Source organism: Dermacentor albipictus, chromosome 10, assembly GCF_038994185.2.
Source record: "Dermacentor albipictus isolate Rhodes 1998 colony chromosome 10, USDA_Dalb.pri_finalv2, whole genome shotgun sequence".
Lineage (NCBI taxonomy): Eukaryota > Metazoa > Arthropoda > Arachnida > Ixodida > Ixodidae > Dermacentor > Dermacentor albipictus.
The window spans coordinates 11,801,141-11,826,323 of record NC_091830.1 but is presented as its reverse complement, the minus strand read 5'-3'; the positions used below and the strand labels follow the sequence as shown (position 1 = coordinate 11,826,323).

Genomic DNA, 25,183 nt, shown 5'->3' with positions numbered 1-25,183 from the left:
CGCCTTGTCTTGTCCTTGTTCCTTCTTAGTGTGCTGTCACTGTTGGCGCTCCATCTTTGAAAGGTATGCGCCAACTAGCCCCACAACGTGTTTTACTGCCCTGGTCGAGGTCTCCTACGACCAGCACGGATGTGTCGCAGCGTAGAGCCGAAGGCAGATTCCTGTACGCGGATGCTGCCGCGCCCGTTTGAGACAAATTCGGCGCCCCTTATACGCACCCAGTCACGGGTCCCGTTTTCGACGATCTGCACAGCGCACATCTCCCTGTCTGCGCCGAAGCGGTCTCCGAGCTGGACGAGTCGTAGGTGAAGTCCTGTTTTGACGTGTATGGCGGCGCAAGCTGCAACGTTGTCGGGTTGCTGAACGGCGCACACGAACGAGTGTCCCGTGATCCGTCTCTTGTCATCCGGCCTCGTCCGTGTCTCCGTGAGGCAAAGTATGTCACCTACGTTGACGTTCACGTTGTGCGCCACGTCGTCCGTGTCCTGCGCTTGCACTGCACCGTGCGCCAGCTGGTGAATCGCCCGCCAGGCAGAGCCCGACCTAGTGCACAGCCTCTGAGATGTCCATCGATGTCACCTATTGCAATGCAACGGAGGTGCAATGCAACGGAGGCGGTATGCAACGGTAGCGCAATGCAACGGTGGCGAAGTGTTTAGCGAGTTCAGCTATGGAGCGGTAGTAGTGGCGGTGCAGTAGAGGATCAAATCCTCATCGTGGCCACTTCGTACATGCGTAAGCATTTCTGTGCCTACCCAACGTGGAAACCAGTCCGTCCGTCACGTAAGAAGATCGCCTTCAACATAGAGCCCGCAACAGCGAGCGAATTGACCTTTGTCAATTCCTCGCGTCCTTCGCGAACAAAGTGGCGAGAACACAACGCACACGAAGCTATCAGCACTCGGCGCACTTTGTCCCAACCGCAGATCGCCTTCAAGATAGGGCTCGCGCCATACGCCGCCGCCACCGGAGTACGGCTGATAATGGCTCGACGCGGATGGATAAGGCGCTAAAGATCGATAACGGCTTATAACTATTGGATCGTAATCAGCGTACCTGGTGTCACCACGTACGAAAGCTTGCTTGCGTCATCAATTCACCTTGCGCCGCCGTCCGCAGTGGTTCGTGTCGTTGCGGACGGTCTACCGTGCGACCGATATACTTGAAGCTCGATCCGGTATACTTGAAGCTTGGCGGTATACTGAAGCTTGATCCGACCGGTGTACCGGTCGCATCAAGCTTCATAGCACTGAACATGGCATCGTGTGGCGGGGAGATGAGCAAGTGGCACAATTCTTGCGCATGTTCGGACAATTCCCAGAGGAGTCTCTCAGGGATTTCTTTCGTAAGATGGAGATGACGTAATTACTCTACCGTTTTTCTGCCACATCTTTCGTACGACGGCAGGGTAGCACAATGTGCCAAGTAATGCTTTTGCATTGAAAACTGCGGCTCATAATACTCGCTTCAGTTGTATTTCTTGCAGACGTAATTCTGCCATCCCCCCCCCACCCCCTCCATCCCTGCTCCACTTCCTCACACGACTTTCTGTATCGCAGGCTATCCTGCTTTTCTCGTCGGCATTGGCTGTAATATATGGAGAGGATTACTCCATTCTCGGTCGGGTCCGGGCCGCGTAGCCGGAAGTACATCAATCGTCGACTTCCGCCGTGACGGCGGAAGTGAAGCTCTCGCTGCAGCAACGCTCCCGCCTTTCTTGAGCCCAGACGTGGCTGCGGGAGCACGGATTGCGGTGAACGGTGATGATCGATACGGGAGCCCAAGTTGGCAGCGTACAGCAATTGACGTCCGTTTGTCCTCCAGGACATTTCAATACATATCGCGCGCGTCACATCGGCTAACCATCAAGTGCATGTGTCCTCTGCTTAGGTGACGTCTAGATGCTATTGATAAGAAAATGAGACAAGCACCAGCCTAACAAGTTTCTTAAGGCGATAACGTTCCATATTTCTTTATAACCGATCTAGCCGAAGTCCCATTTGGTTACAGTTGGCTTTTCAAGTTGTCTTTGACGCACTCATCCACCACTTCCTTCGTTCACTGGGATTGTATTCGTTGTCTTGCACAAATTGGGCAGCGTTCAATGCTCCACTTGCTCTGCAAGAAGTACTGCGTGGCTCCAACAGAGCACGCAAGATGACGAAATGTTGTGCAAGTCGTGTTTGATGATTATTATTCGACAATGTGGTAATATTTTAACTTGCGGCGCATTACGCAGCTTCTCACCGTGCTGGTGCCTGAACATGGCGGTCACGATGACGTCAGTACCCCACGTTACACGCGTAGGTGTTTTATTTTCACGGTGAACGTTTTTCACCAGATTCACGCTGTTGTCGGTATGTCGCTCGGTGCAAGGCACGCGTTTCGTGCCATCATTCGTGTCGGGCTAGCAACCCAAGATGGCGGTCGCGATGATGTCAGCAGGTGCAAACCATTTATTGTGAGATCTACGACAACGTCTTTATTTATTCTTCCGCGCTATCACAATCTGCGCTCTCACGAAGTACTGTCTTGCAGTTACAACTATTTTGTTTGCTTGCTTGCCGTCAACCGAATGCGAATTTCTCGAAGCCTATCATAAAAAACCGAGATGCTTCTTCCATCAGTGGTACGTTCGTACAACTATCATCTGCTTAATTCTTTTTTTGCCCGACAAATTATGATACCCATGGGTCTTGATAAGATGCTATCGTTAGGTGGATGGATGGCTGTTGTGTACCTGTATGTTACTTTGCTCTTCTCCGAAACGAAGCAATCACAGGTAACAAAAGTACGCAAATAACAAGTAACCATCGCAAGGAATCGCAGGAAAAAAAAACTAGTCGCGAGTTTAATCAGCGTGCTGTTGTCTCTGTTGTGCCTGTCGGCTTTAAGCTGCGTATTATTAAGCATGGAATGCTCTTAGACCGTTGTCAACGACCTTCAAGTGGCCTTGGACCAAAAGCCAGAGCCGTTATCCGCGGGCACTCAAACGAGAACATCCGGGTAAGTTGTGAGAACAAAACGAGGTCATCCGGGCAAACCGGTGAAGGCCGCATTGCATACGCTGGTTACTTCCCAAACAAGTTACAAAGAAATACTGCTTCCGAGTTCATCCAAATGTTTGTTCACAATATCACTCAAGTTGTAACTTCTAGTACGCCGAAGTTTCATTTGTCATTTCCAATGGAGACGTTTAAAAGGCAGATACAGGGCACCGTACACGTGTTTGTCATCTTTTGGCGCTGAGAAAGTTGCCTGTGCTCTTTTCGACGCCAGCGGTCCGTGAGTTCCGCTGCCTGGTGGCGTCCAAGTTTGTAGCGTCCTAGCTCCGCGGATCACTGTTTAAGCGAGACGAGACTTGTAATGAGGTTATGTCTGTGGCTGGAAACTATTGCGTCCTTATGGACCAGTGAACAATATGGCATGATAGGGTGTGGCGTGGTTGGTTGGTTGTGCCGTTGCGAACGTGCGCTGCACCCATTTTAAGATTGTGGCAATATTGTATCATCTCCAACCAATCTGCCTTGCCGTTAGCCATTTCATGCTTACGTCTACTCCCAACAACGGGAGAGACGGCATGTTTTTGTTTAGGTCTATGAACCAAGCAACCCTCAGAAAGGGTTCTTCGCCTGTTTGTTTGTTTGTGTTTCTTTCTTTCCTTCTTTCTTTTTGTATTGGTCTTTGGTCACACTTCTCGTCATTTCACCATAATTGGCTCGCAAATAATTGACTTGGCGTTGGAACGTTTCGCGGTGGTGTCGGGGAATTAGGTCTCAGGCCAACGTGCATAGTTGGTTCTCGGGGCTACCTTCTTTAATATTCATTGCCTTGTTACTGACATGCCCCTAGTCCGTTAAATAACGCGGTGAAAACAACGGAGTCTGTCGTCTGGAACTTTGGCTCCCGTGTGATAACGAGCTTTGCCGGTGAGTGCGTGATCTCCAACCGAACTATACCGTAAGATAATTTACACACTTAAAAATGAAAAAGGGCGCAAATCTGTCTATAATTCACACGCTTACACCATTTTTACATCCTTAAAAGTAAATAAGGGTGTAAATTATTACATTGTGCCGCACTTGCTTTCTCTATCCGCCCTGTGTTCAAGCTTCCTCTTCACGAAGAAAACGCAAACGAAACGCAAAAAGAAAAAACAAAAGAAAACGCAGAACGACAGACCTCAGCTATTCCTTCTGTTTCGATCTGGTTTTACTGTGACATCGTAAGGCTCTTGGGGGCAGACACCACAACATTATGGCGAAAATTCTTTACTGCGTGATAGCACAGGACAGGTGCTAGAACAGTTTAACATCTTTTAACTTCTGCCGAAGAAAAAATAAGTAGATTAAGGGGGAAAACTATCGTTAAACGTATAGGCAGATGACTGCCCGATCGAACGGCTAACCACTTTCTACAATAAAATGGTGCAAACACCTTACAGCATGAGGTCGTTGATTCAATTTCCAGCCACGGTGGCCGCTTTATGTGGCGGCAGAAAAAAAGGAAGAAAAAGAAATCTCGTATTACCTAATTTTGGAACACGTTAAGGAACCACTGGTAGTCGAAGCTATTCCGGCGCCCTCCACTATACGACGTGCCTCATAACCCGCTGTGCAGTTTCGAAACGTGAAGTAAAAACTTGCCGCTGGGCCATTTCGCTGGCAATGCTTACGAAAGGATGCTGCCCAAGACAAAGAACGGTAGGTAGATACAGAGACTAGCCCTGACTTTCAACTAATCTTATTTCATTCGAAGGCAGTCAATTCAAGCGCGTTACAACATCGTTGCGTTTACTGCGCTACAGTTACACAAAGGACACGGAAAAAGGAGTTGACACACCTGGGCAAATTGCGTGAATGTGTGTCAGTTTCTATTTTTTTTAGCGGCGGGGGGGGGGGGGGGGCTTTGTGTAACAGTGTAGCGCAGTAAATGAAATGATGTGATGTCAACTGGCTCCAGTCGAAGCCTCATGGGCCATTACAACTAGTCGCAATGAGACAGCATACATTCACTATATTAAAAAAGTGGTGAATATTTGCTAAGTGATCACGTCACTTCAACATGTCGGCAAGAACCTTTTCTCGCTGCCAAACAAAGAAATTCAAGTACCGCTCACGTATTAGTTTGCCCTTAGAGGCGGAACGGTAAACTCCCTAATGTTGTAATGCAATAGCATTACAGGTGGGCTGCAGTGCAAACACACGTTTGTAGCCATCCGACTAAAGGAATTAGGAAGGAACAGCGCCAACTAAGACGATCACAAGAGGGGAGAACGACACAGGACAAGCGCCTTGTCCTGTGTCGTTCTCCCCTCTTGTGATCGTCTTAGTTGGCGCTGTTCCTTCCTATTTCAGTACGCACCATCTAGCCCAAATGAATGTTGTCCTGAACGACTAAAGGAAACGTGGGTCTATCTCGAAGGCAGTGTCGTGTAGCACAGCGTCTCAAATCGAAAGTTGTCACGAGGGAAAAATGCGAGAAACTGGCGCGTGACGCACGCACAAGGCGTTCATCACGTGATCATGGTCACGTGAGATTGCGGCCTAATGATTATAAAGCTTTTTTTTAGATTCTGTCGTACAGCGCGAAGCAGGGACAAGGGACGCGAGAAAAAAACGAGGACAAGCGCTTTTTCTCGCGTCCCCTGTCGCCGCTTCGCGCTGTACTATGCAGTCTAAAATGGAAAAGCAACTAGCCCAAACCATCACCCTTCTAGGTTACAGAGCACTGTGCTGCTGTACTGAAGCACCAATCCTACCTATCGGTGACTCACCCCTGTATAGCATTACAGGTGGACGGCACCTATTTTGGAGGCACCTAAAAGAAACTCGAGGTGTTCATGCCGCCAAGCCCGAGCACGTCCTACTGTGCGTGAAAGTTCAAGTTTATAAGAAATGCGAGGCTAGTAACATCGCTTAGATAAATGAGTGTGCAAGGCGAAGTATTCGTTTGCATACTTCTGACCTTGCTTTTCTTTCAGACTTTCCTTTTTTTTCAAGTTTGTCGTCTGCTTGCATGCCTTTGCTTACCGGCCAGAACTCTTCACTGTCACGTGACAATACATAGCGTATGACCGAGCGTGTGTGAAGGAACATTTTTGAAACAGGCTCAGGGGTAGGAAGACGCGATAATAAATAACCGGCGTTCCTTTTAAAAACTACTGCGGGCGTGAGCCACATGTTCCAGCTGGAGCACCACGTTGGTCGGATTTACTGTGACAGGATAAGTTGCAGTCGCTCGCAATAAACAACCGCGTTTCAGCATCAGGAAGTGAGGTAACTCGCGAATCCTTTGATCCAGCCCCTCGAGGATGCGGACTGTTGCGTAATATATACTTCCGTTGTCCCCGAAATATACAACGTCTCCACGGTTATACCCCACCCGTGGGTAACAGTAGCCAAATCCTCTCGGAGGATTACGAGACGAGCGGTGGCCGAACGTTTGTTGCGTAGTTTCCGCATGGTGGAGCTGCTGTCACTTGAAAGCGCGTAGAACAATGTCGCAAGAGGGCTGTATAAATCACGACAGCTATTGTGGAGTTTCCCCAAGTCTGAAAGTGCGTGAACCGGTTGCTGCGGCATCAATTGTCAAAGATACAATAGCGCCAGCAGTGAGAACACAGAAGTATGTAGACGAAATAGAAGGGGGGAAGGGGGGAAGGCACCAGCGTAAACGTGCGACTTAAGGTGCATCGGAAAACGTAGCTTCTCCTAAAAGAGTGATGGATGCTTGCCTCATGCATTTTCGTATGTTTCTTTTTTTTTCTTTTATTTCGAATTATCCCTATAGGCCCCTGACGAGCATATTACATGTTAGTAGGTGGGGACGAGGAAGGGAGGAGGCTGATACACTCAAGTGGTGTCGTGAATAGTTCTGCAAAATAAATAGCAAAAATTTTATGCCGAATCAACAACTGGATAGTAGAACAACAGTGCAGAATAATCAAAATAAAGGGGGAAGAAGTTACAAATACACAAAGGCATACCACGTGCACAAACACACATCAGGTGTTTTTTCACAGACGGAACCTAATGTACACAGAATACAAAGCTCAAGAAGTAAAAAGGAGAGTGGTGAGCGGTTGATTAATGCAGCGCACGGATAACCTCATTGACCACAAAAAATGAATATGGGAAAATTATTCCGTTTTCTCGGTTATAGTTACTTTGTCACTTGATTGACTGCAAGAGAGGTAAAGTCGCGCTTGGGCGCTTCCAGCAGAGCGGAAATTCCCCGAAAACAAAAACAAAACAGAGGGTGGAAAGGCGGGTCAGGAGGGAGAAGGGTTGGAAGGAGTGGGGAGATGTCGGACTGCACCTATACGGGGGCACGAGTATTCTCTGAAAGGACAGTGTATCAGTTGTCTAGGTTTTGCATTTGAAAGGTATCGTTTCAGCAAGTCACAGCAGAGACAGCAGGGCAATAGGTTAGGGACATATTCCTGTTTGGAGCCGCAGATGTCGCCCGCAGTACCGTCAGACATTCCGATGACCGGTTCGGGAGCGTTCATACTTCTTCCAGCAGTGGACAGCATGAATGATAAAGATGTCATTCGCAAAACTGCCACTGCAAAGATGGCGACAGCGTTGCGTTGCTTACGCATCACTGACCTGGTGACCAGTTTTCGCAACTTTCCTTAACGTCCGACAGTTCTAGAGAGATTGGGCGTCGACGCAGGTCAAAATAAACAGCATTTGAGTATATCTCTTCAGGTTGCGTCACACGCAAAATTGCGCACTCAAAGGCGGTGGCGTTGTAGTTTCGAAAATAGCGCAGTGATGTGACCGAATTCTAAAACACGAGAAAGTCCTTTGAGGGGTGTAATAATAAATTCTAAAGGCAGTGAAGCAGACTGGAGTTGGCATCGAGATCGTTCTTCTGCTGTCAGCAGTCGTCTGCTGGCAATGGCAAAAATATACGCCCTCTGTTACGCGTCGTTGGTGCCGACTGGACAACGGGTGCCAGACGACATCATGAAATCCTCAGCACTTTCAGTCATACCGGGATCTGAAGGGCTCAAAATGAAATTGCAAGCAAATGCGAATAAAAAAATAAAGAAAGCGATACCACGATCTTTGAAGTTCGAGCAATAACAGCTGGAACTGTGTCTCAGACAGCGACCAGTGATATAATGGCATCCGGCCTTTTCGAAACGGGTGTAGGTTGTAGTTTTCGTGTCATTTCCGTTTAATACAGCATTTTTTCTTCGCGACTTTTTCATGGAAGGAGGGCATTATTTTAGCCAAGACGGTGTTCAAGACTTTGTGCAGTAATCGTAAGTCAGCGCTGTTGTAACTTTCATGTGCTGAAGTTTCGGTTTGGCTAGATTCACTTATATTACCGGCGCACACTTCTGCAGTCGCAAGAAATTGCGCTGTGGCAACTTTGCGAATGAGACCGAAAGGACGGAGAAGAGACAGCACAAAACACGGCTTGAGTTAAATGAACTGTGCTGTCGCTTTGCCGTAGTAGAGTCTGGCTTGTTGCTTTTTGAAATGTTTGCTTGTGTACCACACTGACACTGTGCGGAACGGTGTAGCTGCGAGTTTGTGGGGCACAAAGTGTCTCTTTAGGACTACGTACAACGCCGATGTCTTTAAGGATGGCCTAATGAGGCAGAACAACAAAATACAGTGAAATATGAGATCATTTGGTGAAGCAAAGTCCAGTAAATGGTAAATTATGTTATTATTTCGCGTAAGCTGTAAGCCAATAAAGAATGCTTGCCCTGTTTACGCTAACACAGACACAATGTAAGGAATGGCGATTTCTTTTTTGAAGGGCGGAGTTACGGACTTCTGAACTTTGCTCTTAAATTTCTTTATTTATCATATTTCTGTTATATTTAGTGAACGCTTCAAATGAGGCTTCACATCTACATCACGCTTGCAACTCACACTTGTAATGCTTCAACGTATGCACTTTACAGAACCGCGGCACCTGTTTTTGGTACAGAGTGGCGGACTTCTATTCGCGCTTCATTTTCATAATCTTACCGATTTCCTAAATTTTTTTAAAGAAAGACTATGACGTCCTAATAATGCTTCTCACGGGCGGTAGAAGGGAGTTTTCTCCCTTGAACGAAACAGATTTTATTTAAGCCAGTTCAGCCGTTGTCCAATGACAGCATTTTTGCGTTTTACATATGCGGTTGAATGGGCAAATTAGAATGTGTTCCTCGGTAAAGCTCCCTAAGCTGCAGCTCGGGGGCATCTTTCTAAATAAAAAGATACGGCGGAATGCGTTTTTTATCGGCAACCACTTCACTGAATTTCTTGAGCTTTCCTATATTTACAACAAATAGTTAAAACGTAATGACCGTATGAAGCGGATCCTTTATTTAAGCCGTCGATATTTTTTATAAAAAGCCTTGAAGATCGTGAAATTAAAGAAAAACTACAAAGTTTGCAACTGCATAACTCACCAAAAGAAAATTATATCGCAATTCTGTAAACTGCACCTAAAAGAATATCTAAAGCGGGCAATATTCATGTATCGTAAACCCCTCTAAATTGTACTACTAATTTGTGAACAAGTCTTTTGCTAAATCTTTGTAAGGCTTGCAACAATTTCATGTAAACTATAACTTCATGACCAAATTTGTCCGCTATAGATTCTGCAACACATGCAGTTTCCAGCACTGCCACATCTACTTTTGGTGCAGGGTTACGGATCGATAAACTTCGTCCTTCTATATATTTTTCAAGCTTACCGGATCTCGGCAATTTTCGTAAAAAAGAAATGTAGATCCTAAATCAAAATCTTGCTTGCCATACTCTCGGTGGAACTTAAGCTTCTCTCTCTCTCAAATAGAATAAACTTCATTCAAATTGGCCCGCAGGTTGCCTCACAATAGCATTTGTTCGGTTTACTTTCATTTCAATGGGCGGCGGAGGAGTCGGCACCAAGCTGAAAGCGCGCTCACAAATGAAGAAACTATTTTATCGACAAGAGTAGGGCACGCTTAACCCCGCGATTTCCCCGTAGACGTAGAGTTTCATTATTTATTTAGAAACTCTATGCCCGTAGACGATGGAACACGCCTTAACGGCTGCGGTGTAGAGGGCGCACAGTACAGACTTGACTTTGGCGACGTAACGGGGCCTGCGTGCTCCCGGTTGTCTGTACTCTGCCGCTGTTTACCAGAGGGACCATTAGAGCGAGCGTGTTCGGGCACCTCGCAAGGCATGCTGATGACGGCGACGCCAGCTTTAGTAACGGGGCTGCTACGAAGGAGCCGCAGATTACGCCTACGCTAGCGCAGTTCTATCCGGAAAGGGGCTTGCTGCAATCTGTATTGGAGGATTCTAAATACGGGTACCTGGGAATCGGGAGAGTCACTTCCAGTAAGCGAGGTCTGCGTAGGAAGGGAGCCGAGTGTCTCTGACGCCATCCTTAAAACACACACGCCCCGTCGTGGGCGCGACCGAAAATAATCGCTCAGGGATTGCGGCGCTAATTCGCTGCGACGAACACCCCGCACGTATACTAGCTTGGCCTTCGGTAGGAGGTGCCGTGCTCCCCTCGTGGTGTCACTTCTCGGTCGGCTCTTTTTTCTTTTTAATGCGGTAGCATTAACACTGTCGGAGTGGGGAAAAAAAGGGGGGGGGGGCTTATGTTTGTGAAGTGCGGGAAGGTAGTCACGTGGTAGAGGTGGATATGGGATGGGAGAGCTTACAAAAACATATATAGTATGCACGAGAAGAAAGGGGGTTAACTGTGGGGCCCAATTTTCTTAATCATATCATAAGAAGCCAGCAAAGAAGGACACCAAGGACAACACAGGGGAAATAACTTCTATATATATATGGTTTCTTTATAGTTCATTACGCAGGACCTGGCGTAACATATGCAGGAAAGAGTCGACGAACATTTTGGAAGACGTATTAACATTTTCGGCTCGTGGAACAGCCTGTACTTTGACGAAGGCTGGTCCACCAACCGAAAACGTTATGTAAATACGTCTTCCAAAAGATTGGTCGTCCCTTTTCTGTGTATATATATATATACACATATATATACACAAAGTCGCGAGGGAGCGAGATGGATAAAATAATTTTGAAAGGAAGGTTGACCACGCACTGATCCCGGTCGGCTACCCCGCACCTCCACCAATTATGGCAAAGAAGTCCGACACGGCTGTGGACGACACGAAGGACGTGGACAAGAAGACGCAACAGCGTAGGCTTAGCCGGAACAAAACCAGGAATATATATATATATATATATATATATATATATATATATATATATTATAGGGTGCCCAGCTTTCATGCACCAATATTTAAAAATATGCAAATGCCACGTATCTGGACAGTGACATGCCGTCGCTTGTTGATGCTCAGATTTTTTTTCCATTCCGCCTAATACCATAATTAGTCTTAATGAATTTTCCCGAATGATGTAATCTGAATAAAAGTGTCAATGAGAAAATTGCAGAGCAAAAAAATGGCTGTGGCTTAGCTAAGGTTAAGCCTAGGATGCGAAGCATACTAGCCTTTCTTTTAGTTGTTGAACCACTGTTTAGCCTGGTGAACTGCTGTTGCTTAGCTATATTTGGTTCGGCTAGACGAAGAAACCACTCATGCGTTACTCTGCTTCGCCTTCAAGAGTGGAACGCGACAGCGTTCTCGTCAACCCGCCAAGGGGTGTAAGACAATGGCCTACGGCGCAGCGACTACGCGCCCCGCATTGGACGCGGTGAGCGTCGAGCAACGCAGCGTTCGGCGCGGCAACGAAATGTGCGCCTGAGCAAGCGACGCACGCCTGAGCTTTAGAAACAACTCGTTTCTAAGGCAACACCGCATTCACTAGACGCGCATTTGTACCGCTTTGAAGCATCGTACTCGTGGCTCAGTGGTAGCGTCTCCGTCTCACACTCCGGAGACCCTGGTTCGATTCCTACCCAGCCCATCTTGCAAGAGTTGAGCCAAAGCCACCCAGAAAATCAGTCTCTGTAGCACGCCGCAACCTTCGCTTCTCATTCCAACGAGCAGCTCTGTCTCCAGGAGGCATCTCACCTCGTGAGTGTCTAGCAGAGGCAAGCGCAGCTGCTTATATACCGCCGCGACGCTGCGAGAGACGGCGCGAGTTGGAGCCCCGTTTCTCCTCTGTCGTGACGTCACGGTGTCACGTGGTATTGAAGGCGACACCGCGGCGCCTGAGGAGCTGAGTTGAGCTCTCGTAATATGCTTCGCATAAAAAGAAAACTCCCGATACGGCTTTCTGTGGCACATTACTTGCTACGTAAGTGTTTTTACAAGAGTGAAAGAAGCCCGCGAATGCACGCAGAAGTGTCGTGAGACTGGGAGCTCGAGATATACCAGGACTGGTACGTGTTTAGGTTTGGTACGTTTAATGGCCTTCCGCCATTAAACCTGACACATCACCAGTGATTACTGGAGGCCGCTGGAGCAGGCCATCGTCCTGTGTAAAAGAGCAGATGTCCATTATCAGATGACAACGCTTATCTGACTGAACAAATAAACACAGCGGGACTGCGCGAACGCATAGACATATATTAATTACCTGATTAATTAATTCGCTGCCTATTAACTTACAGGAGGAGGCTTCCAGCAACAAGATCCAAGTGAGACAAACCTGTGCATCGAGGGGTGCAGATCTAAAAAAAAAATACTTTCGCCTTAATAGAACATCGTGGATAAAGAGTTACAATATTACTCATCAACGTAGCCTCTCAAGTCAAAGCGTAGCCTCACATTTTTACCAAAATTTTAAGCTTTCCCCATGTGTGCCGTGCGTGGTAGGCGAAACTAATTTGACCCTAAGTTCCGGCACTTTTTTTTCTTATCCCATCTTTAATGCTTCTAGAATTTATCTCGCTAACTTACGTTTCTTGTTCCTTAGCAACGGCTACTGTCACATAAAAAAAATGGGTCTTGTCCTTGCACGATAGGCCATCTACATGGCCGTATCGCTGGATGCTGCGTTTTGCTACCACGAGTATTTGCGTTTAGACATTTCACCTAGGGCAACACCCGCGTGTTAGCCGAAATAAGACAAAGAAACCTGGCAATTTACGTGCCAAAACCACAATGTGATCTCGGCTCACGCAGTAGGGGGCAAGTTTGGGCTAATTCGTACCACCGGTGTACTCTAACGTGCGCCTTAATACAAGTACTCGTGCGTCGTTGCATCCGGCCCCCATCGTAATGAGGCCGCCGCGTGGTCGGGAATCGATCCCGAGACCTGCAGCTTAACAGTACGCAATGCCATAATCACGGAACTGCATTGCCGCATCGGAGCTGAGAACGGTTGCATTGAATTGAATTCTGGGGTTTTGCGTGCCAAAAACCACGATTTCGTTATGAGGCACGGCGTCTGGCGGCAGGACCCCGGATTAATTTTGATCACCACGGGGAATCTTTCGCGTGTCCCCCTGTGAACGGGACACGGACGCCTTTTCATTTCGCATCCCCGTCGAAATGCGGCCGCCGCGGCCGGGATTCGACCTCGCGACCTCCTGCATCGTTAGCGCGACGCTACAGCCGGTAAGCCACCGTGGCGAGTCACGGAGAACGGTACACTCTAAAAATTTTCACACCCTTATGGGTGTAATGCGGGTGTATTCATCTTTTCACCCTTGTAAACACCCTTGAAACACCCTTTTTTAACGAAAAAGGGTGTTCAACAAGAAAAACCCTTGGAACACCCCAGTCTTTCTAATTTACACCCTAATTATAAGGGAGTAAGTGAACAAGCTTACAGTATATGATGAATGAACATTGCCAGTTAAGGCGTTGATATTGGCTGTACATGAAACGCGCGCTACCTGCGCTTGAATCAGGTAGCTGGAATGATTAGATCGGGGCACCTAGGCAGCAGCGCACTGGCTCCGAACAGTGGTCAAAAATGAAGTTTCCCACGAATGTTGATATTGAACGGATGACACTAACGCGCAGACTTTGCATAGCCAGATATCTCCAAAAGGCTTCATATGTTCAATAGCAAAATATTTACAATGCTATCACTGAATACTTAAAGGTGTGCAACCAGTTAGACTGGGAATGGTTAGGAGTGAGGGCTAACGGTAAATAGCTCACCAACTTACGGTTCGTAGATGACATTGGCATACTCAGCAACACTGCAGACTATTTGCAACAAACGTTTGAGGAACATGTCGAAGAAAGTGTAAGTCTGACTGAGAGTTAGTATGCAGAAGAGAAAAGTAATGTTCCGCAGCGTGGCGAGAGAACGAATGTCATGGTCGTTCGTTCAATACGTTTATTGAGCTTAATTACTCGCAGGGGCCTGTGATCAAGGAAATTAACAAAAATAAAACATTAGCTGGAGAGCTTACGGCAGGCATTACTAAATCATGACCAGGGAGCTTACTGCTAACCATTGCTTTCTACCGTTACTAACGTATGGGGCCGAAACTTGGAAGTTACCAAAGAAGCTTGGGAAGACGTTGAGGACCGCGCAACGAACGATGGAATGAAAATTATTAGGCATGATGATAATAGACTGGAAGACAGCGATGTGGATTAGAGAGCGAACGGGAATAGCTGATATACTGGTTGACATTATGAGGAAGAAGTCGTGCTGGGCAGACATTGCAATGCGTAAGGGAGAGAACTGCTGGTCTATTGGAGTTGCAAAATGGGTGCTAAGGGAAGGAAAGCACAGTCGAGGACGGCAGAGAATAATGTGGACGTGATGGAATTGGGAAACTTGAAAACACGTGGAACCAGTTAGCACAAGACAGGGGTATTGGAGATCGCTGGAGAAGCTTTCGTCCTGCGATGGACGTCAAAATAAGCTGATGATGATGATGATGTGACGACATCCATGCTAGCTTCGCGGCATGTCTTTCATGTTATGTCATGCATGCGTGTCATGCACGTTCTGATAGCTCGATTTCCGTCGATTGCGGGGGGGGGGGGGCGCTAGTAGCGGCGTAGCCAAGTGGGGCACACCGGGCACTTGTAACGCTCACTAAAAGTAAAATTTTTGCTGCTATGGCAATGGCACCGCTCCTTCCCCCTCCACGGTCAATTGGGACCCCCCCCCCCCCTCACACGAAAAAATTTTCTGGTTACGCCACTGTGGGGAGGGGGGGTGTAAGATTGCTCTAGACCCCTCCCCCTAACTTGTCAACGGAAACGGGGGACGGGAGGGCAGCTGCCGCCGGGCCGCAAACCTTAGGCAGCCCAATTAACGGCTGCATTTCCCTTTGGACGTGAATACTGCATTAATGCCATTACACTGTAGGATTCGTGGTGGTTCGAGGGCATGCGACAATAAAAAAAACACATACAGCCATCAGAAAGTCTTAGCTTGAGCAGATCTTTGGGAGCTGGGCAAGACTCTCACAAAAGAAAAAAAGCTTGGCACCCCTCTTACAGGCATTGTCAACTCTGGGTCCCACCGCTGACTGTACATTTCCGGTAAAAAAAATCACCCATGAACTCCTCTCGGATTTGTCTAAGTGTGCGTAAGCATTGTGACTCTTCCTCATCTACACGCAGTCCATGTCGTTATCAATGTTATGAGACTTGATCCGACAAGTATAAGCGCCAGCGCTGCGGCGACACGGGCTGCTCTGGTCGGCAGCGCAAGCAAAGTACTGCAGGTGGCGGGGCCAGGCGCGCTGGTGACGTTCCGTTCGTTTTGAGCCGTTATCGCTCTTTAGCCCTCCTCATCCGCGACGAACCATCATCAACCGTTCTCCGGCGGCGGCTGCTTGTGGCACGGCCGCGCGAACCGTATCTTGAAAGCGAACTGCATTGTGGACAGAGTGTGCCCACTGCTGAAAACTTCACGCGCTGTGTTCTCACCGTTTACTTCGCTTTGAAAACAGACGCGCGCACACCTATCTTGAAAGTGATCTGCGAAAAGCGCATAGTGCGGCATAAGCTGAAAGCTTCGTGAGCGCAGTGTTCTCGCCGCTTCGGTCGCGTTGAAGCGAGAGCTAGCACGAAGGTGAATTCACTCGCTGCTGCGGGTTCTATGTTGAGAGATATCGTGCTGTACGGACTGACGGACGGATGGTTTTTCTTGTTGGGGAAATACAGAAATGCTTACGTTATAAAAAAAATTGCAGGGTTTGCGAATTTCGCGATAAGAACCAACACCAACCTACTCCCCCGCTGAGCGATGCCGTCTTGATCACCCCCTCCCAACCCCGGGAAAAGGGACACTACCTTTCTATCTCGGTTGATGAAAGGATGATGAAACGTTAACAACGACCATAACGGCATCTCCTAACGAGTTGTCTTATGGCCTCTGAGATTTGCGCGCGAAGCTGGCGCGCGCGAACTTGAGAGGCCATAATTGGCCGCCTAATAGCATAAAAAGACAAAGACAATGCCAAACGACACAGCTAAAAATTCAAACAAAGAACTGATCTTAGCTATACTGTTTGGGGAAAAGAAATACAAAATTAGACAGCCGCAACACACGCCACTAAAGCCGCCACCGCCGGCGTAACGAGGAACCAACAGTTGGCAACATTCATTCGCGCGTCATTGCTTCGCTTCGTCTCTGCAACAAGAGCCGCCATCTTCTCGCGCCTAACGTTTCGTATGGTTTTGTCCTCTGCAATCCGCGCACACAGCGCATCGGTGGCTGCACGTCTGCTCGGCGTCGCAATGCGGCTTGCGTCATTTTCTGGTGCTCGCGCAATCGGTGTGAAACATGTCGCATGTGAAATGTTTGATAGAAGTGCCTCACGTCCAAGTCAAGCCGCCGTACGGGTGCATGGCTCTGCGCCCCGTTCTCGAAAGCGTCGACGGGTTTCCGGCATGCGGATTTCAGGTACGTGCAAATGCGTTTCGCACTCCTATTGAGCTCCGGAGCAAAGCGTGAAATATTTCATGTGAAAGATGCAGTGCCCGTCATCATGGTGTGAATTTCGAGCGGCAAACGAGAACTTTGGCACTTAGAGCACACCGCGGCTGCTAAGTCAGCGTGGAAATTGTTTTTCGTTACCGCAATGTGTTGCTTTCAGTCTAACCTGCGGCTTGTGGACAGCTAGCCCATCGACTTTTGCTTGTGGCTGCGATAGGTATGTAAATGGAAGCGGTAATAATTTTCGAGCGCAGAGAGTTGTTTCGCTCGATGTTGGTCGTGTTCATGGCGTTGTGAAGGCTAGAAAACTGGCTTGATCGTGCTTAGTTCTGACTCGAAGAGGCGTAACGTTGGCGCTGTATGTGTTTGTTTTCCGTGCCGCGAGTACCAGTTTAATGCTTTTTGTTGCATGAGAGTGGTTGCTGCTACATGCCCTCTGGCCAGAACACACTAAAAGCAATTTCCTCACTTATATGTATGCAATGTGACGTAACAAAATTTCCAGCGTTTTATTTGGAGCGTAAATATCCAGTATAGTTTAGTAAGAAACTCACATTCTGTCTTAGCTTAGTAGGCGTGAAACAAGTGAAACTCTCATTTCTTATTGAATTGTTCGCCCACACCGCACCACCCGCAGATGCGTCATCGGGTAATTGACAGTAGCTTCGCTACGTGAGTTGTTTTATGCGCCAATATTGCCCGGTTAAGTATCCTGTTAATTTATGCCGACGCTCGTTCATTTTGCTTTTAAGCGGGTACTATCCCCGAGTACCGGACGATGCCAAACTTGTGAGGTGTAGCAAACGCGGGAAATGCAAAGTGGCGTGGCTGCAAGTTCCTGTTTTTACGTTTCTTGCATTCAAAGCCAACAGGCACAGTATCACTGATTTATTTTCCATTTCTGCTGTACTTGATCAATCTAATGTGACAACTGCATTTGTTTTTTAATGTTCTCCATTGACTGTGTATTGAGCTTGGCTGCCGCCCTCTCTTCAGAGGATGCCGCTGTGATAGCTCTTTCGTATAGCACATGCCTCTAGGCCCTTGTGTTTCAAGGGCTCTGGCGAGGCAGCAGTGCTCCAAGTAATTTTACCATCCTACATATTTTCTATTTTGCATCATTCTTCCACGATGGATTTTAATGTTCATATTATTCGTCATTAGTCATCGCCATAATTTTATAGCACATAGATTTTACGCACTTTACAGCGACAATTTTAGGCCAGTTTACAGCCAAGTCACATCTTCCATAATACATCAACATTACCACTTGTCATGGTGCTCTTTGGCCAAACCTGGCCCTTGCGCCATAAACTACCACACATCATCATCATCAGCTTGGCTGCCAGAAAATGCTTGAATTTCTTTCAGTATCCAAGTGACGAAATATTTCACTGACGGCAGTGTGTGAAACACGCAAGATGACAAAACTGACAGCAAAATGATTAGATATTTCTTTTATAGCGTTTGGACTCGACTTTTGGTGAGGATGTCGATCGACCTTGGGCCTGGTGACAGCAGCCCGACATCGCCAAAGTTCAGCCTATCAGTTGAGTGCCCCCGAATGGACCATCAACATCGGAAAATGAAGCAGAGCCAGGTAGGGGCAATTTTTACTTTGGAACAGAACACTGACAGCTGCCTCCTTTTTTTAAGAACTAAATAACATATTTACAAACCAATCCTTTCTCTTTGTGCAGCCTACATAGAATTGTTTTTTGCTTGTTATACAGAGCTTCAGAAAGCAGTTCTTCTGAACCATTTTTGCATGCACAAATAGATAAAGAGGAGTGCACTTTCTGAAGAAATTGATGCACTGAAATGTGCGTTCGACACACAGTGAGATGCAAAATAACCAATAACTTTAAAGCGGTAAAAAAAAAAGTTTGAAACATGTTCTAACATCATAACCCGCCTTGGCATACGGATCTAAATATAACAGCAACAGAGGTGCATGCAGAGAAGTGTTTGTAAATGTTTGCAAGATATGTACATTGTCTAAGAAATTGTTTTTATTTACTTGGAGCTTCTTGGTGCCATGGCAGTGCAGTAAAAGCTCAAAATGATGCCCCTGCTCCTAATAAAGCACCTTTAGCTTTTAAAATAAAATTATGGGCTTTTACATTCCGAAACCTAAAGTTTTGAGAACCTGGCTTCTTTTATGTACACCTGAATCTAAGTGCATAAGCGTTATTGCATTTTACCCTAATTGGAGGGCAGCTGCCATGGCCTAGATTGAAGCTGGGACCAGCATGACTGAGCAGCATGGCATCATAGTAAGTGGGCTATAACACCAGGTCAAAATGAGAAATACTGCTTAGAACTACCGACTTCTTGGCTCACAAGCACTTTGCACTAAGTTAAAGGAGTATGCAGTACTGACAGCGACTGTTTATGTACCAATTTCTTTTTAGGCTGATTCCATTATTAGGGTGCGAAGCTTCAATTAGTCAAAACCAGTTTAAATTACAGAACCAGCTCAAAACACACACCATGTATAGCTGGATTTGGACATGCAAATGGAGTCAATTCATGTCGCCGAAAATGGAAGTGGCAGTCACACTATTTGATGCATTTTGCCTAATACATAGTCAATAATAAATAATCAATTCCTAAAATATTCTTTTCAAAAAGTTTTTTTCAAGCATGAAAGGAAGAGCCAAATGGTGTTCAGGTGCACAAGCGGTTAGTTGCACGGTACTTCATGCATGTGTTCACTGGCTTCTTTCAAGCTTGAAAAAAAAATTTGTTGCACCTACTGAGCAGTAGAAAGCTGGATTGGGAATTTTTCAGGATGCTCTACAATTTTCGCACTGACACTTTTGCTTTGAATAAAATATTTGATCAGTTAAATAATTGTTAATAACTAATTACCTAATTACGAAAAATGCAAGAATTGGTTTCACTTCCTCAAAACGATGGCAAACGACATTACCTTGGTGCTGTCTAGCTACGTGGCACTTATACATATTTAAAGCTTGCGCATGTCATACAGACCACCTGGTAATTACAAGGCATATATAGAAGTGGCTAAGTTGTGTGAGCCAGCCATGTCTAGCGAATCATGAGAAACAGCCATGTTTCTTTGACTTAAGGGCATGATAAGATTTACATGCTCGACACCTTGTATCAGTGTGCTCTAGGCCTGTGCGTAGTTTAGCTGCTACATAAACAATATTTCTCCACGTGTAAGCTAATATGCATCTTTCAAGTATATTGCCTCGTGTTTTCCAAAATAAACCATCTTGGTGCTTCCTTCATTATGTCTTCATCTGTTGCTGTGCTAATTTTGTAACATGCAACTGCACAAATTTTCATCTAGTTTTCATATTTCCTCGTTGTTTGGTGGCTTTATTTCTGAACAAGTTGTTTTCGTTAAACCCTGTTGCACACAGCAGTACACAGCATTTCTGCCTAGAGTGGGAATTGTTTTTTTTTTCATATGGACATTAATACACCTTGCCTGGGCAATGTAAGGCATCCTACATAACACGGCCCTGCAATAATGTTTTATATTGCATTCCAGCATCATGCAAAACTGTTTACTTACCAGATTAGAATATGTATAAGTGTTCGAAGTAACAGAACTGGAAGAAGCCAGCAGATAATGAGGCCAAGGAAAGCATACAGGAACATGTTTTAAGTTTTTTATATGAAGTATAGAAATGATAAATTCTAGGTAAGTGAAAGTGGATTAAAAGATATCCACCTGTTTGTGGGGAACGGACCCATAACCTTCACATTACGCATGTGATATACTAACCACTGTGGTACTACGGCCGTGTTCGAGCGTCGACAATCTGAGGGGCCATTGTGGACGGTTGAATGCTGCCTCGGTGGTACAGTGCTTAGTGCATCGCATGCCTAATGCAAAGGCTGTAGGTTCGTTCTCCTCCCATGCCTGGTTTTTTTTACCATTTTCCTTTCCCTTTATCATTCGCACATTTAAATAGAAAATTACAAGTAAGTTTCCACGTGCCTACCCTGGCATCTTCCAGCTGTGATTCAGAAAAATTTTGACCCTCAGTATCCTTTCTTCTCGTTTGGAAGAACAGGAGCTTCATTTAAAAAATAATGAATTCACCTTGTTCAGCATCTCAATGTGGTCTCAAATCTTATCACAGCATGTGTATTACTAATTGAAGTTTTTGTTAAGATGATGATATAGCATGGGACCTAATTAGTAGCCTTTGTGTACAGATATATGACTAGTCTAATAAATAGGAGGACTTTAAGAAGCACTTCTAACATGGTCTGAGCATGTGTTTAAAAAAACTAATCTAGCATGATTTCAGGCATAACTGTTGCCCCTGAAAAATATTTGGATCATCTGCATTGGCATTGTTTTTAGAGAGCACCAATACTGCTTTGATAGAAGTAGCCTCGTGGAACATGAAGCATCGCTTCTTGCTGAGTCAAGGAAACATTATCTGCATATCTGAGGTGCATGTGTCATATGCTCGAATTCTGTTTAAAGGCTGCTAATAAGAAAATTACTTAACTTGCCTTCCAGAGATTGCTTCAGTAGTCTATGCTACTCGATCATAAACAATTTACCATAGTGAATATTCATCGCAGTTGGCTTTGCAATGTTTATGCAAAATACCACAATTGCCTACTAGACATGTGACTGCACTAAAACTTGGAGTTAATGACCAGTAAGATTTATGGGACAGCAAAACTTAGTTTATGACTCCTGTTTCTGCCATAGTTTCTTACAGTAATTACTAGAGGGAACTCTGGTGCTGGAGTCGTACCACAATGGGAATGATGGGAAGCACATGGATTTGTCTGATATTCGTGCTTGTGAATTCAGACGTTCTTGTGGCTTCGTATATTATACGCTATATAAATCTTATTGTCGTAAATTTAAGCGCAGTATATACTCTTCGAAGTGCAGAAGACGCCGCCAACACGCACAATTGCTATTAATTGCAACGATTGAGCTTGTCCAGGTAGCCAAATCGAAGGGCACCAAGCGTCTCAAGGCACTAGTATGCCCGCGATAAATTCATCAGGGCGTTGCACTCGCTTGTCGTTACATGCCTCCGTCGCTTAATGGTTTCAATATCAAACTTCTGTTCTAGAGTTCCTGTGTTTGAATCCTGTCGTCGGACGATTTTAATGTTTATTTATTTATTACACAGTATATTGTTCAAAATGACTAGAATACAAAGTCACAAAGCCGTTTGAAGCCAAACAGACGAAGTTTAGGCAAATCCATGTACTTCCCATAATTTCCATGCTGGTACAGCCGTTCTTGTTTGATCTCCTGTGGACACTAACGTCAGAGTTCCCTCTAGTAATTATTGTATGAAACTCTGGTTTCTGCGCCTCGCTCGTGCAGAAGCGGCACCACACCTGCTGCGTAAACATGCACTACCTTTCGGCCGAGTGCAGGGAATGCTGTGAACTCGCCATGTACATAGCCTGCACTAAGTAAAACAAATCACAACGTGCAGTTGCTACCACGTTGAACTGGTGGAATGAGTAGTGAAATGCAGTACCTCCTGAACTAGTTCAGAAAGTGCAGGTTAATCAAGTGGAGATTATATAGCAACAAAAGTTGAGTGATTCTGCATTACATTCACGAAATATACTTCATGATACTTTTCCATTTATTTCCTCAGTTATTAAGAATCCCTTTTGCATTGTTGGACAAAACTACAGAATGCCAACATATTTTCCAGCATTCACTGGTAGCAAACATGTCAAAACATGTTCTAGTGTCTGGATTGCCGCTTTAGCTGTTAACCCCCAAGTTAATTCCGGAAAATGTACCAAATGTTTTACGTACTCAATTTTCGGTGTCATTCTCTTTCTAAAAATATATTACTTCATTGGTCTCTGGTTAGAAATAACACAAAAATAAGAGCTGCTCTTGAGGGCAGCTTTCCCTCAATGCCGACTGTAACTCATCTTTGACAACAAGAGCAGCATAACGTCGGGCAGAAAGAGTGCAACTAGTCATTGGCGATATTGGTACTACCTCCAGTCACTAGTACAGCTTGTGATCAATGGTTAAAGGTTGCGACTTTGTTGCTGCCCAATTTTAATTCTGCAGCTGTTACACTTGGGTGTAGCATGTGTACGTACGTGTGCATGCATTAAAATGACTTCACGCTAGAGCAAAGCAACTAGTGCAGAGAGGCATTAGTCATCTTTATATATTTGCTTTGTAAAGATGCACTAACTTTATCTTTTGCAATATAGACTTGGCGCTCATTGGCCAAAGATGCCCTTGTGCTACTAAAACCTACCAATTAATTCGCTTTTTGCAGTAGCACGTGCTTATTCCTTTTTCAGGATCGGTCTGTGAGTTCTAATTTTTTTTTTCTTGAACTGTGCAATTCCCACTCACAGGACTGCATGTCATCTAAGGTGTTCCTCTTTCAATCAAGAATGTTGAGGTTGTGTTTGTGAAACTCGATTTCTTGCCTCAAACGAGCTTGTACAAACTGACCAAGCTGATAATTCTACCTGCTTATATAATAAATGTGTTGCGGTTATGAACCCTCATAATGAATGACTTACAGTATAAAAATTTTATCTAATAAAACAATTTAATGAAAAATTTTCATGTTTTTCGCGTTCGTGTTCACTTCTCTACTCTCGTGTCCTGTCTGCATGCCTCACCTCTTTTTTTGCATATTAAATATCGTATAAACTTAACCATGCTTTTTTACCACAATGCAGGGGGAAAAGGTTCCGGTAACACTGCATTCAGTATGGTGGCCCAGACGTGTATGCAAGCAACCTCCTTCATGTGGACCAAGAACTACTCTGCAGTGTCTCACAGACTTCCATGCGAAGCCCTCAACATTCTCATCTCAGTGGAATGGCTGCTCATCTATCTGTGTGTCCATCACCAAGATGGCCAGTTGTAAAGCTCCTGTACCCGTTTAAGACAGCTTAATGATTTTTTTTATTTAGTTTTCATGGTTGGCCGTAGAATCTTAACATCTTTGATGTTTCTAACGTTTTTACCTGGCCCAAAGTGGTGCAATAACTTTAAACCAGTGTAATGTATTTAAGTGATGCTCACTCTAATGCCTATCTGGTTTTGTTTGTGTTTAAGAAATTTGAATGTCTGATGAGGTAACAGCATTTAAACTTGTCATCGTGGCTCTTTTCAGTGAGCTGCTAGGAAATAAGATGCAAAACTTATCACACGCCAGTTGTAGCATTTTTGTTTTCAAGACTAAAGTATACATGTTTCAAAATATGGAAAGTGGGGAAAAAAGCCTCAAGAACATAATCATCCTAGGATTGTCATGTCCTTACAACTCTGCAATGACTAATGCCTCATACATCTTGGGAGCACATTGGTCGCAATGCCTACAGGTATACTTGATAAGAGAATAGCTCGCACTCAGATTTGCCACGCAGTTGATGGCTGATAGCTTTTGTTTGTCGTCTTCATGTTACTACTATGTATTCAATATTCATTTACATGTGCTGCGGTTTTTTGCAGTCACACACACACACACACACACACACACATATATATATATATATATATATATATATATATATATATTCTTCGTTTCAATAAAAATTTAGTTGAGAGTTAGCGCTCATCCTGTCTGCTTCTAGTCTGTCCGTGTCACTTCGCGCTACAATCCAAGATCAGGTTACTGTACCAACTTGCCCAACTTTTTATCCTTGTGTTAAAGACACACTCAGACTTGTTCTTACTTATGTGACCGGTTATTTTTGTGCTTTATAATAAGATGCAGTGCTTTTCAAATGAAAACATGTGATAGTTCGTAGTGAGGTTATTTAAAAAAAACTGTTCTGCTTAAAATTTAATTGAGCAAGCCTGTGCCATTATTCGGTGCTTATGTCTTTGTATTGGTATGGTTTTACTCACCTTCCTTTTTACTTTTAAAATGTGCAAACATTATTATGTAACCATTTCTCTTGAATGAAATAAATATTTCTGACATTTCGTCACAAATTTTACAATGATTTTGTTCAATTAGGTAACCTTAGACTAGCTGATTGTTATTCTGGTAGCTTAACTTACAATGCCTGTAGAATATTCAATGCAAGCACATGGTGAAAAATACACTAAGTTATTGGGTATAAGCAGGTCACTGTCAGTAAATGGAGCATACGTATATTTCAGAAAATAGTGCATGCTTACATATTGAACAGCATGCACAGCTACACATGCTGTTTTGTTCGTAAATGCTGAAAGATTATTCGACGTGGAAGCACTTTGTTCTTGGGCTTTCAGTGCTACCTTTAAGTCATATATGTGAAGGTACTAGTAGAAGCATCCCGTGGAGATAAATGACAACTTTGATGAATAGAGGTATAAAATATGTGCTTAAAACGGCAAAAAACTGCTTGACAGGCAAACG

At 45.1% G+C, this 25,183-nt stretch overlaps 1 protein-coding gene and 1 long non-coding RNA gene across 4 annotated transcripts in view; both read left to right on the top strand.

Annotated features, from left to right (window-relative positions):
* The window catches only part of LOC139050454 (adenosine receptor A2b-like), a 247,009-nt gene that overhangs the window by 213,925 nt on the left and 7,901 nt on the right, over positions 1-25,183 (top strand). The gene's annotated exons all lie outside the window — the stretch shown is intronic.
* LOC139050729 (uncharacterized) lies at positions 16,936-24,299 on the top strand. Its single transcript, XR_011509052.1, has 3 exons — positions 16,936-17,031; positions 18,279-18,414; positions 23,511-24,299. It is a non-coding gene; the product is annotated as an uncharacterized lncRNA (long non-coding RNA).